This window comes from Lepeophtheirus salmonis, chromosome 13, assembly GCF_016086655.4.
Source record: "Lepeophtheirus salmonis chromosome 13, UVic_Lsal_1.4, whole genome shotgun sequence".
In the NCBI taxonomy this organism is placed as follows: Eukaryota; Metazoa; Arthropoda; class Copepoda; order Siphonostomatoida; family Caligidae; genus Lepeophtheirus; species Lepeophtheirus salmonis.
The window spans coordinates 34,128,541-34,138,372 of NC_052143.2; the positions used below are offsets into that span (position 1 = coordinate 34,128,541).

Genomic DNA, 9,832 nt, shown 5'->3' on the forward strand with positions numbered 1-9,832 from the left:
TTTTTTGGAAAAAAAATCAGCACTTTCAGCCTATAGCTCTTCCAGTTCGCCCCTTTCGGATGCCCTGCCAGGGTTTTACTCAAGCTAACCAAAGTCGCGTTTCGCCACTTCATTTTAAAGCTATAGTCCTTAGTGGATTTTGTCCAGAAGGAGCTTTATTCTTAATGAAGCAATAAAAATGAATTATTAGTTAGTTTGTTTGGTAGTCTTTTTGTATCTTAGTCGCAAGGATTACTGCATAGGTTCCAAATAGATTTTGATTAAACTTTGTACAAAGATTAAATATGCTCACAGTAATAGGCAAATAAATTTTGAGAAGTGATAGTCAAGGTACCACAAAATATAAACTAGAATGCTCACTCGGTAGAATGCAAAACCCCCGCCTAAATCAAATTGAGTTATGTAGCTCAATTTGTGCCAAAGCTATGATCAATTAACCTGGGCGTCGGTAATATATATATATTTTTTTGGAAAGGGGGGGGATGGCTTGGTTTTTGAATTTTTTTTTCAAAAAATTATAAAATCCTATTCTCAAAAAAATTTTGGGAATTTATTTTCAAAAATCTATAGTTATTCAAAGAAAATTATTTTTTAGAAAAGAAATTGAATTTCAAATATTGAATATTTTGGAAAAAAAATTGAAAAATTAAATGGCCCATGATTTACGCATTTTTAAGTTATGTGTTATCTTCACCTTGACCTCTCAAAATGGTTCTGATTGTGCCCAAGTTTGATCAAAATTGATCTTTAACTTTTGGTGTAATTCTGGTGGCTACTAAAGAAAAAAAATCGTTGGCAAAATTAAAAATGCGTAATTGACCATAAGTGTAAAACAAATTGAGATACATATCTCAATTTGTTTGAAAGTTATGGTGTTTGTAACCTTGTCTGTTTGAAATATATAACCAACAAAAATAATTCTTTTAAGCAATGCTACTAAGCCTCTTTTACATGGTTCAATCTAATTACATATGTAATTCTTAGAAAAAATTATAAATTAGAGTTGATACAGCATTGATGAATCTAATTTAATTAGTATGAAAGATACCTATTAGGACTTTCGCTTCCTCGGGAAATATTGGATACCGTTAGTAAATAATAAATATGTAAAATTGTTTTTATATTGAAAGAAGAAATAATCATTTTCAAGCTAGTCTTACCCAAATCATATTCTCGTTTTTTTTAGTAGATCCACAAACAAATTTGATAAGATTTATTATAGTACAACTTCTATTAGGTACGAAGCTATGGTATATAAATAATTAAATTGGATAATAATAATTAGTGATGGGACGATTAAAAAAAAAATCCCGATGGCGATTCTGATTCTTTAATATTATAAATAATAGTTAAAAAATTCCATCTTGCTATCAGGGTATTATATATTTATATATTTTTTGGGATGGGGGAGTCTTGGGTTTCGGAATTTTTTTGAAAGTATTTAATTTTTAAGTAAAAAAAAATATCAAAAATCAGCTGCTGTTTACAAAAAATTTCAAAATCCATGACTCTTCTCAAAAATTTTTTGGGAAATTTGTTTTCTAAATTCACAGTTTTTCATAAAAAATTCCAAAATGCACATATGTTTACAAAACATAAATTTTTTTTGGAAAAAAATTTCAAAAATCCTGAGTTGTTTTTAAAAAAAAATTTTCGCAAAAAATTTAATTTTTAATATAATTTTTTTTGAAAATGAAATTCAATTATCAAATTTTTTGGACCAAAAATTTCAAAAATATATAATTATTAATTAACAGAATTTTAATTAAAACAAAAATTGAAAAATTAAATTTTGTTCGAATTTTTTAAATTTTTAAAAATTTATTTTTTATTTGTTTTTTTTCAAATATTAAATTTTCTAGTAAAAAGAATAATTCCTCAATGTGAGGGGTGCTATTTTTTTCATAACTTAGAAAAGTAATAAATGTTTAAATACCAGGAATAAATAACAGTCGGAATTGCAAATCAAACATTATTTTCTTAATACCAATCACGGTTCCAGAAAATACATCCGATTCTCCGATTTCCGATTGCAATTAATCGTTTTATAACTAATAATAGTTTTCACTATTATTATTAGGTAACAGTTTAGTTTTTAATTTTCTTCAACTTATGTTTGAATAGTTTTAATAAATATTACGTATGTTGAACATTTTTTCGAGAAATATAACTATAGAATATTATTTGCCGTGCTTAATTAGGATTTTGTTCTTTAGGACATAGTGAACATTTAATCTTTTGGCCAGTAGATAACTTAGTAGCGAATCTCGAGAGATACAATGACCAAACGTGAGTTTTATTGGAGGATTTATTTTGGACATTTACTGACTCAGAATGAGACGGCCAAGAACGGAATGAAAGCGGAAATTCTTTTCTTGATCAATTTGAATGAGGAGTTTGTCCTTTTCATTCCAAAGTGTACCTGATACTTGTCTATGGAGCATCACTGGTTTAATCCTTCGTTAGAGAACAAGGATTTTCTCCATCCAAATTTTGATAAAATTGCTTTGAATCTGTTTAGAATAGATTTTAATGTTGAAGACAACATTATATGTTTCTGTAACATCTTCCTAAATAAATGTAAAAATGTAATTATTCTCTTGGAACTATTCCTAATTTTTATCGAGGTTTAGTGAATTTTATTTATTTGTTCACTTTTAAGTCGTTCTTTTACTTTGTCTATTTCCTTCTTTTCAATTTCACGTATATGCAACTTGCTACGAATGTAATATATACTGCTCTCGGTCAAAATGATCACAAACATCTGCCCATAGCGAGGGGCCAAGCAAGTGGGCATAAGGAAATTCAGTTATGCAAGCAAGCACACATCAAACACTGAATCTCTTTTTCATAGCCATCAACAAATTGGGGGAAATGTTGGCGTGCATATTTGATGGCTTATAATCTTTTGCCAGAGAGAAGCATTTCAATGTAACGTAGTCTATGTAAACGCAGCTCCAAAGGAGAACCTATATTTCCGTCGCTTTGAACATTCTTAAAATATGGCCCATATTTCAACCGTGCCTTCTATTCTGATCGAAGAGTAAAATCCCATGTAAGTGCAGGACCAGTGTCTATATTTCTTACAGACACGAGGGTCGTTTTAAGAGTCCGTGCAAAGTCGGTGCGTATCGAGGTTATGTTTAGTTGGTAGCATCTCTTGTAAGAACACTCATCCAATTTCAGTCAGATCGGTCAATTTCTTTCTGTTTGGCATTCGTTTGAATCGAGGAAGTGGAGTGATTTTCAAAAATTTGACGAAAAATAATTTTGTGGGTTAATCAAACATTACTTAATGAAAGAAAAAAACCCTCAGGAGATTAAAAAGAAGATTGATAAGCTTTATGGTGACTCTGCACCTTTGATTAGAACAGTTTATAAGTGGCTTCAAAATTTCGGAGTGGTTATATGGGCACTCCGGACGCTGAACGTTCTGGAATCCCTGTTGAGGTTACGACTCCAGAAGTCATCTCATAAAATCCATGATATGGTAATGGATAAAAGGGCACAATTAGGAATGTATATTATTCATTATTATTGGACCGTGCGGAAACCGAGCAGCAAGAAAGATGCTCACAATTGACCCCCTCCCCCCAAAAAAAGAAGTTATTTCCCATCACTACAATGCACTAGCTCACATCTCAGCAGTTCTGGTCGCAAAATTAATGGAAATAGAGTTCCAACTCGTTTCATATCCATCCTATTCTCCAGACTTGGCTCCTTTGAACTATTATTTGTTCCCCAATTAAAAGAAATGGCTGGGGGGGATTTTCTTCAAAGGAGGAGGTGATTGTAGAAACAAATGGGCATTTCTCAGACTTGGACAAATCCAATTATCCGGAAGGGATCAACAAAACTAGATGGATGAAGTGTATAAGTTTAAAAGAAAACTTTGATGAAAAAGTTTTGCCCTAAACAATCAAGGGCGTCCGTGAGGGGATGGGCTGGAGGGACTGTAGCCCCCCCCCTAAATTAAGGAATTTTTGTGTTTTACTTGAAAATTTAATATTACACTTTTTTCCCCCTAAAAATTCAATTTCCTGTAAATAGCTAAATATTTTTAGATTTTTCTCCAAAAAATTGAATATTTGAAATTTTTTTCATGAATATTTCAAGAGAAATTTAATTTTTGAATTTTTTTTTTGAATTTAATCTTTTGTGAACGACGATGTTATTAATAGCTAAGATTTTTAAATATTTTACAAAAAATATAATATATGAAATTGTTTTGCATAAGATTTAATTTTTTGAGAATAGATATGGATTTTTGATTTTTTTTCCCATAAAATTTAATTTTTTGAGAATAACTATGGATTTTTTAAATTTTTTTCCAAAATTTTTTCAATAAAGTTCTAGAAATCCAGCCCCCCAAAAATATCCTTTTCCCCGAACTTTCAATATCCCTCTATCAAACAAACTGAAAATGCGAGTATTAATATATTAATATGTATTGAATAATTCTCTCTTCCATATATATGTAATTATGTTGAACATTCTACATACCATGTATCTATGTACATATTTATATTGTTAGAAAGTCACAACTTTAGACAATATATCTTCAATATATTATATTAAGTTTCTCTCAATATATTACATACCACATACTTTAATATATTAGTGATATACATACGTATATTCGATATTACATAATATAAGAAAATAAGTCAGGGAAAGAGAAAAGAAAAAGAAATGGAGGAGAAGGAAGGAAGAAGGGAGATCTACGCAACCTCTTACTTTGACGTTAACTCTCTTTTATCTCACAACCTTTCCTTCACCAAAAAGTGCAAGAAAATTTTGCTAGTTAAAACTATTCGAACCTACTTCTATTCTTCTTGCAACCAATACATGTTTCTAACAGTAATAAAGGACAAGAAAACACGTTACACTCTTTATATTATTTCACAGCCTTTCTCCACAAAAATGAAGGATACAATCAAAATCAACTGTCAGCAGTGGCACTCAAGTAAAAAGTATCACCCTCTAGGATCGTGGTGGAAACATTACCTATATGATTAAATAAGAAAACAGTTCTGAGTGTTTTCCTCTTTTCTCTAAATATCTTTAGTGAGCTATATCTCAGAATTTAAATTGTATTAAAAAAAAAGCTTAAAGTCGTTTGAAATAAGTTTATTGAGACTTTTGTGTTTGGTCAAGTCAGTTGTGTCTTCCAAAATGGAAGTAAAAAAATATATAATTCGATACATTCTTCAGTATCACTATAACCAAGGGGTAAAATGGCGGAGCATTTGGCATTTTATTGTGTGCTGTATTTGTACCCAATACTCAATCGAATACAACAGCAAAGCAGTGGTTCCAACAATTCCGTTCTGGTAAAATGAACGTCAAAAATGTCGATAAAATAATGGAAATCGTCAAATTGTACCAACATACGAGCAGTTATTCCATTGCCCAGGAATGGAAGAAATGCCAGAAAATCGTTTGGAACTATCTAAATCGGATATTCCTAATTATGTTAATTTTATTGTAAACATAAAACAAAAAATACCCCTCAGAACTTTTTATTTGACCTATTATGTGGAAGGGGTTCTCTTCTAAATGGAAAGGGCGACTTCATCACATCGAAGGAAAATCTCTTGTGTGACAATTTTACACTTAGAGAGGAGGCCACTGAAAATTGGTTGTGTCTTCCAGCACGACAAAGACCCAAAACATACGGCCATGGCAACGAAGGAGTGGTTCCAGAAGAAGCCCATTAATGTTATCAACGGACTAAGTTGACAAGGATTCAAATCAGTGGCAATCAATTGAGACTGTATCTTATGATAGAGTCTCAATTTTCTTGGTTTTCTTACCTTCATTCTCTTCCCGTGAAACATTACATGCAATAGTTTGCTTTATTGTATTGGCATAATCCTGAATTTTAACCCTCGAGTTGTTGCACCCAATTTTAGTGTGACCAAGGCAAAAACAGTGTAGTCTCACTCCTTTAAATCTAAGTTTATAAGTCGTCCCCGAAGAGGAACTATCTGTGGGATTAAAGCTGGATCAGCCATAATTTCCACAGTATATGTAGTCACCATCTCTCCAATGCATTATTAAGTTACATATTGGTTGTTCCATTCACCATATATTTATTTTCATTTTGATCTTTTAAAATCAAATTGTTACTATGTATTTTTGAGAAATGTAAGCCTGGGCATTTTAACTTTTTAATGTGCCATAGAAAACTTATATTTGAGTAATTTTCATAAAAATAGTCAACAAATACACCATTTAATAAATCGGTTATGCATGGAATATTCAATAATTGAACTATTGGAAACGTAACAACGTAGCTCAATGTACAACGATCGTGATAAGTTATTCTTTTGAACACAACGTGCGTAGGTTCGAGCTCCGATCGCTCCTAGAGATGTAAATCAAGGTTAATAGAAATACAAGGTTTTAAAATAACGCGTGTACGACTGATGTTTGACTTCCACTACGCTTTTAATAGTGACGTTATAGTAAATGAGTGGTTGCATGTTTTGTCAAAATCTGCTTTTCCTCCCCTGCAGACGGTACGATACATTAAATTTAAAATTCTATCAATAGTAACGTCATAGACTATGAGGGGTTGCATGTTTTGTCAAAATCTGCATATCTTGTTCAGCAGTTGGTACAATAGATCAGATTAAAAACTCCAGCAAGCCCGATTACGTTATGATCCAACCTTGTATTTCTATTAACCTTGATGTAAATATACTTTATGTATATTGTCTTCAAAGACGATTCCTATGTCAGAAAAAAAATTGAATTATCCTTATCCAATTTATTGTAAATCTTTTTTTAAAATTATTGATCTCATTTTTGGGTTTCAACTTGTACAACTTGTGCTTATACACGTTAAAATTCGTACATCATACTCGTATATAGGAGGGTGGTCTGAAAAATTTCCGACCTAACAAAGATACATTATATTTTCCAGAATTTTTTATTTCATTTTTCAACATAGTCTCGTTGGAGCTCTACAAACTTCTTTTTGCGATGCTCCCATCTCTGAAAACTATCATAATAGTACTCGGCGTTTTCTTCAGCAAAATACTTGTTCACGAGACTTTTTGTTTGTTTTTGGCAATTTTTGATTTGTCCATTTTCAGAAAAAAAAAACTAACATCAACTCACTCAAACGACTGTTTTTTTTTTTTTTTGGTTTTTTTTATGTTCTCGTCCAGATAGGATACATACATTTTGCGACATCTAGAGTAAACTTTTAAAACGTCTAAAGGTTACTAATACAACACGTCTGAAGATGATTAAGTTTGCAAACATTCACAAATTTGTAGATATTGTTTTTAGCTATAGAAATATACATATATATATATTTTTGAAATAAAACAATCTTTAAAAGAAAACGATAAAAGGGAGGCGAGAAAAAAACAAACAAAAACCTCACCTATAATACCTAACAATAAAAAAAATAGCATCTGAGAAATTAGTAAATAAATATCTAATTAAAAATATAATCACATCACGCATGGACCTAGCAATCATATTTTGCAATTTCGCAATGGATTTGGATCCAATTCTGAACGGAAGAGCCATGTCGTTAAAGCCATAATTTTTTTGCTCTTGGGTGGGCCCTCTCACTAGGTAGTGAGTGAGTCGTTCAGTCATTATAAACCATATTCCTTTTATATATTCACAGTCACGAAATACATGGGAGTTGATATTATTGTAGAGAAAAACGCGTGCAAGGAGAAGGGGGAAAAAAGGACATATGGTATCATTGTTTAAAATACTGATGTGATTATCATCTGCCTGCTTTATTATGATTTTTGAGGGTATAACGAATGTATTTATTAGCAAAATGTTTAATGAAGATATACTACGTATAATTGACTTCGACGTTTTTTATCCGTTACAGTAGATTTGAAAACGTCACACTCCATAAAATTGTAATTCATTATTAACCTTATTCTCAGAATAATAGCTAATGAAACGACAAAGTAGAGTATTTGAAATATATTTGAAGCTCAAATTTAAAAAAAGAAGGCTTTAATTAAATATAATCTACATACTAAAAAATAAACCATTAAATATTTAAGTTAAATATACAAAATTAAACAATTAAAATCATATAACTATTAATAATAATAAATTATAAATACAGAATATTGAAATAAAAGATTGATCCAGATAATTTTTTCTTGTTCTAACATCGGAATTCAGTTAAATATGTCATAACTTTAGGTTGCAATACACAAGCGAGACGTGGAGTTTAATCAAAAATATAATCACCCCTCTTCTTCATGTGGAAGTTGCTATATACAATTGTGCACAGGATAGATATATCTCTACCGATGAGATCTAACTAATTATTAATAATAAAGTAAATGTCAAAATCATAAAATTAGACAATAGATATACTAATAAAAAAATGTTAGAAATAAATTCATCATAAAGATTTAGAGCAAAAGCTAATTATGTAGTAATATCCGGCGATATTACTCCCTATTAAGAGCATCAAAAAAAGATTTTTCCCCGTTATTTAGGTATGCTTATATAACAACATACTATTATCATGATGGATATACACAATTGTTAATTATAATGCAACACCCAATGTAACTACCCTCGTTGTTGTGACCATTTAAACAGTTGTTTTTGCCTTTTATGAGTTTTCTGAACACCATTTCTTGGAGCCCATCAACCATAGCTAAGCCTTTAGTGATAAAAAAGTAATATTTATTGACTATGTAATTTTGGAAAACCTAATTATCATACCCAAGTCTTAAAGCGAAGAAGTAGTCTCAGACAAACTAGTTGCAAACCATCCAAAGCTACTACCCCCGTTGTTGTGACCATTTAAGCAGTTGTTTTTGCCCATTACTGAGTTGTGTATCATAATTCTTGATATGTTTAGCTAAAATAGAATCATATTTTATGGTTAGATTTAAAAAAAATTGAATACTTACTGTGAGATAGTACAAAATTCAGAGTTCCATTTCGATATTCGTAAATAATTTTTAATGATAACTTGATCGTCATTTGGTGTGGATGACTCAAAACATTTTTATATGTATTTCTTTATATGACATCAGTACCAACATCCTCCATTAATTTAATGATGGTTCCTCGGGAAGGGATAGGTTTACCCGTGTATTTCTCCATAAATTTTTTGAACGTAGATGATTAGCAATGGATAAGGTTATATTACATGCAATAAGCATCGTTGTGAGATCAAAGTTAAAGTCTGACTTGATGTAATCATCGTCAAATTGATTTTATAGATGAATATCCATACTCTTGTTATGAGATGAGGATAATGAGTGGCGTGTAATTCTAGACAGGGGACTAAAGGCACATTTATATCGACAAACCATTTGTTTCTCATCCGGTAAGTATTTTCCAAATTCCTGGGCCTCCATTTTCATAAATCCAGACAGAAGGCGACGTCATTTAGGGGATTTTATTCAGTTCTCTATCGACTATCACCATCTCATATTATATTAATATTGAATAATAAAGGTGGGAATGATAACGTTCATGATTGATAGAAGAAGATGTATATTATTTAATCAATGATGCCATAAGTAATTCTTCTTTTCTCCTCCCATGCTTTTCTATTCTTACCAAAATTATCATCTTTATATATAATACACTCCAACGGCGATCCGGTATCTCAGATAGGACTGCTTAGAAGTGAGATATGGATCGAATAAGGACCTCAGTAATTGTTTTTGGATCATTCTATCCTCTATTTTGTATTTTTAATGTTGCAGAGATCGTTTGGAGGCTGTATTTTTCTCACTCACTCCTTAATTGCTTTATTATTAATACTTAGTGCTACTCCTAGATTAAGTGTTTTTTTGGTTGGCTTGAAGAC

General features: G+C 30.9%; 1 long non-coding RNA gene and 1 pseudogene across 1 annotated transcript; both read right to left on the reverse strand.

Annotated features, from left to right (window-relative positions):
• Positions 1–2,136: 2,136 nt before the first annotated feature.
• LOC121128357 (E3 ubiquitin-protein transferase RMND5B-like) lies at positions 2,137–5,822 on the reverse strand (annotated as a pseudogene).
• Positions 5,823–7,960: 2,138 nt separating this feature from the next.
• Positions 7,961–9,832, reverse strand: LOC139907085 (uncharacterized). The gene is made up of 3 exons (XR_011783413.1): positions 8,922–9,832; positions 8,731–8,869; positions 7,961–8,668 (listed from the first exon to the last, which is right to left on the reverse strand). It is a non-coding gene; the product is annotated as an uncharacterized lncRNA (long non-coding RNA).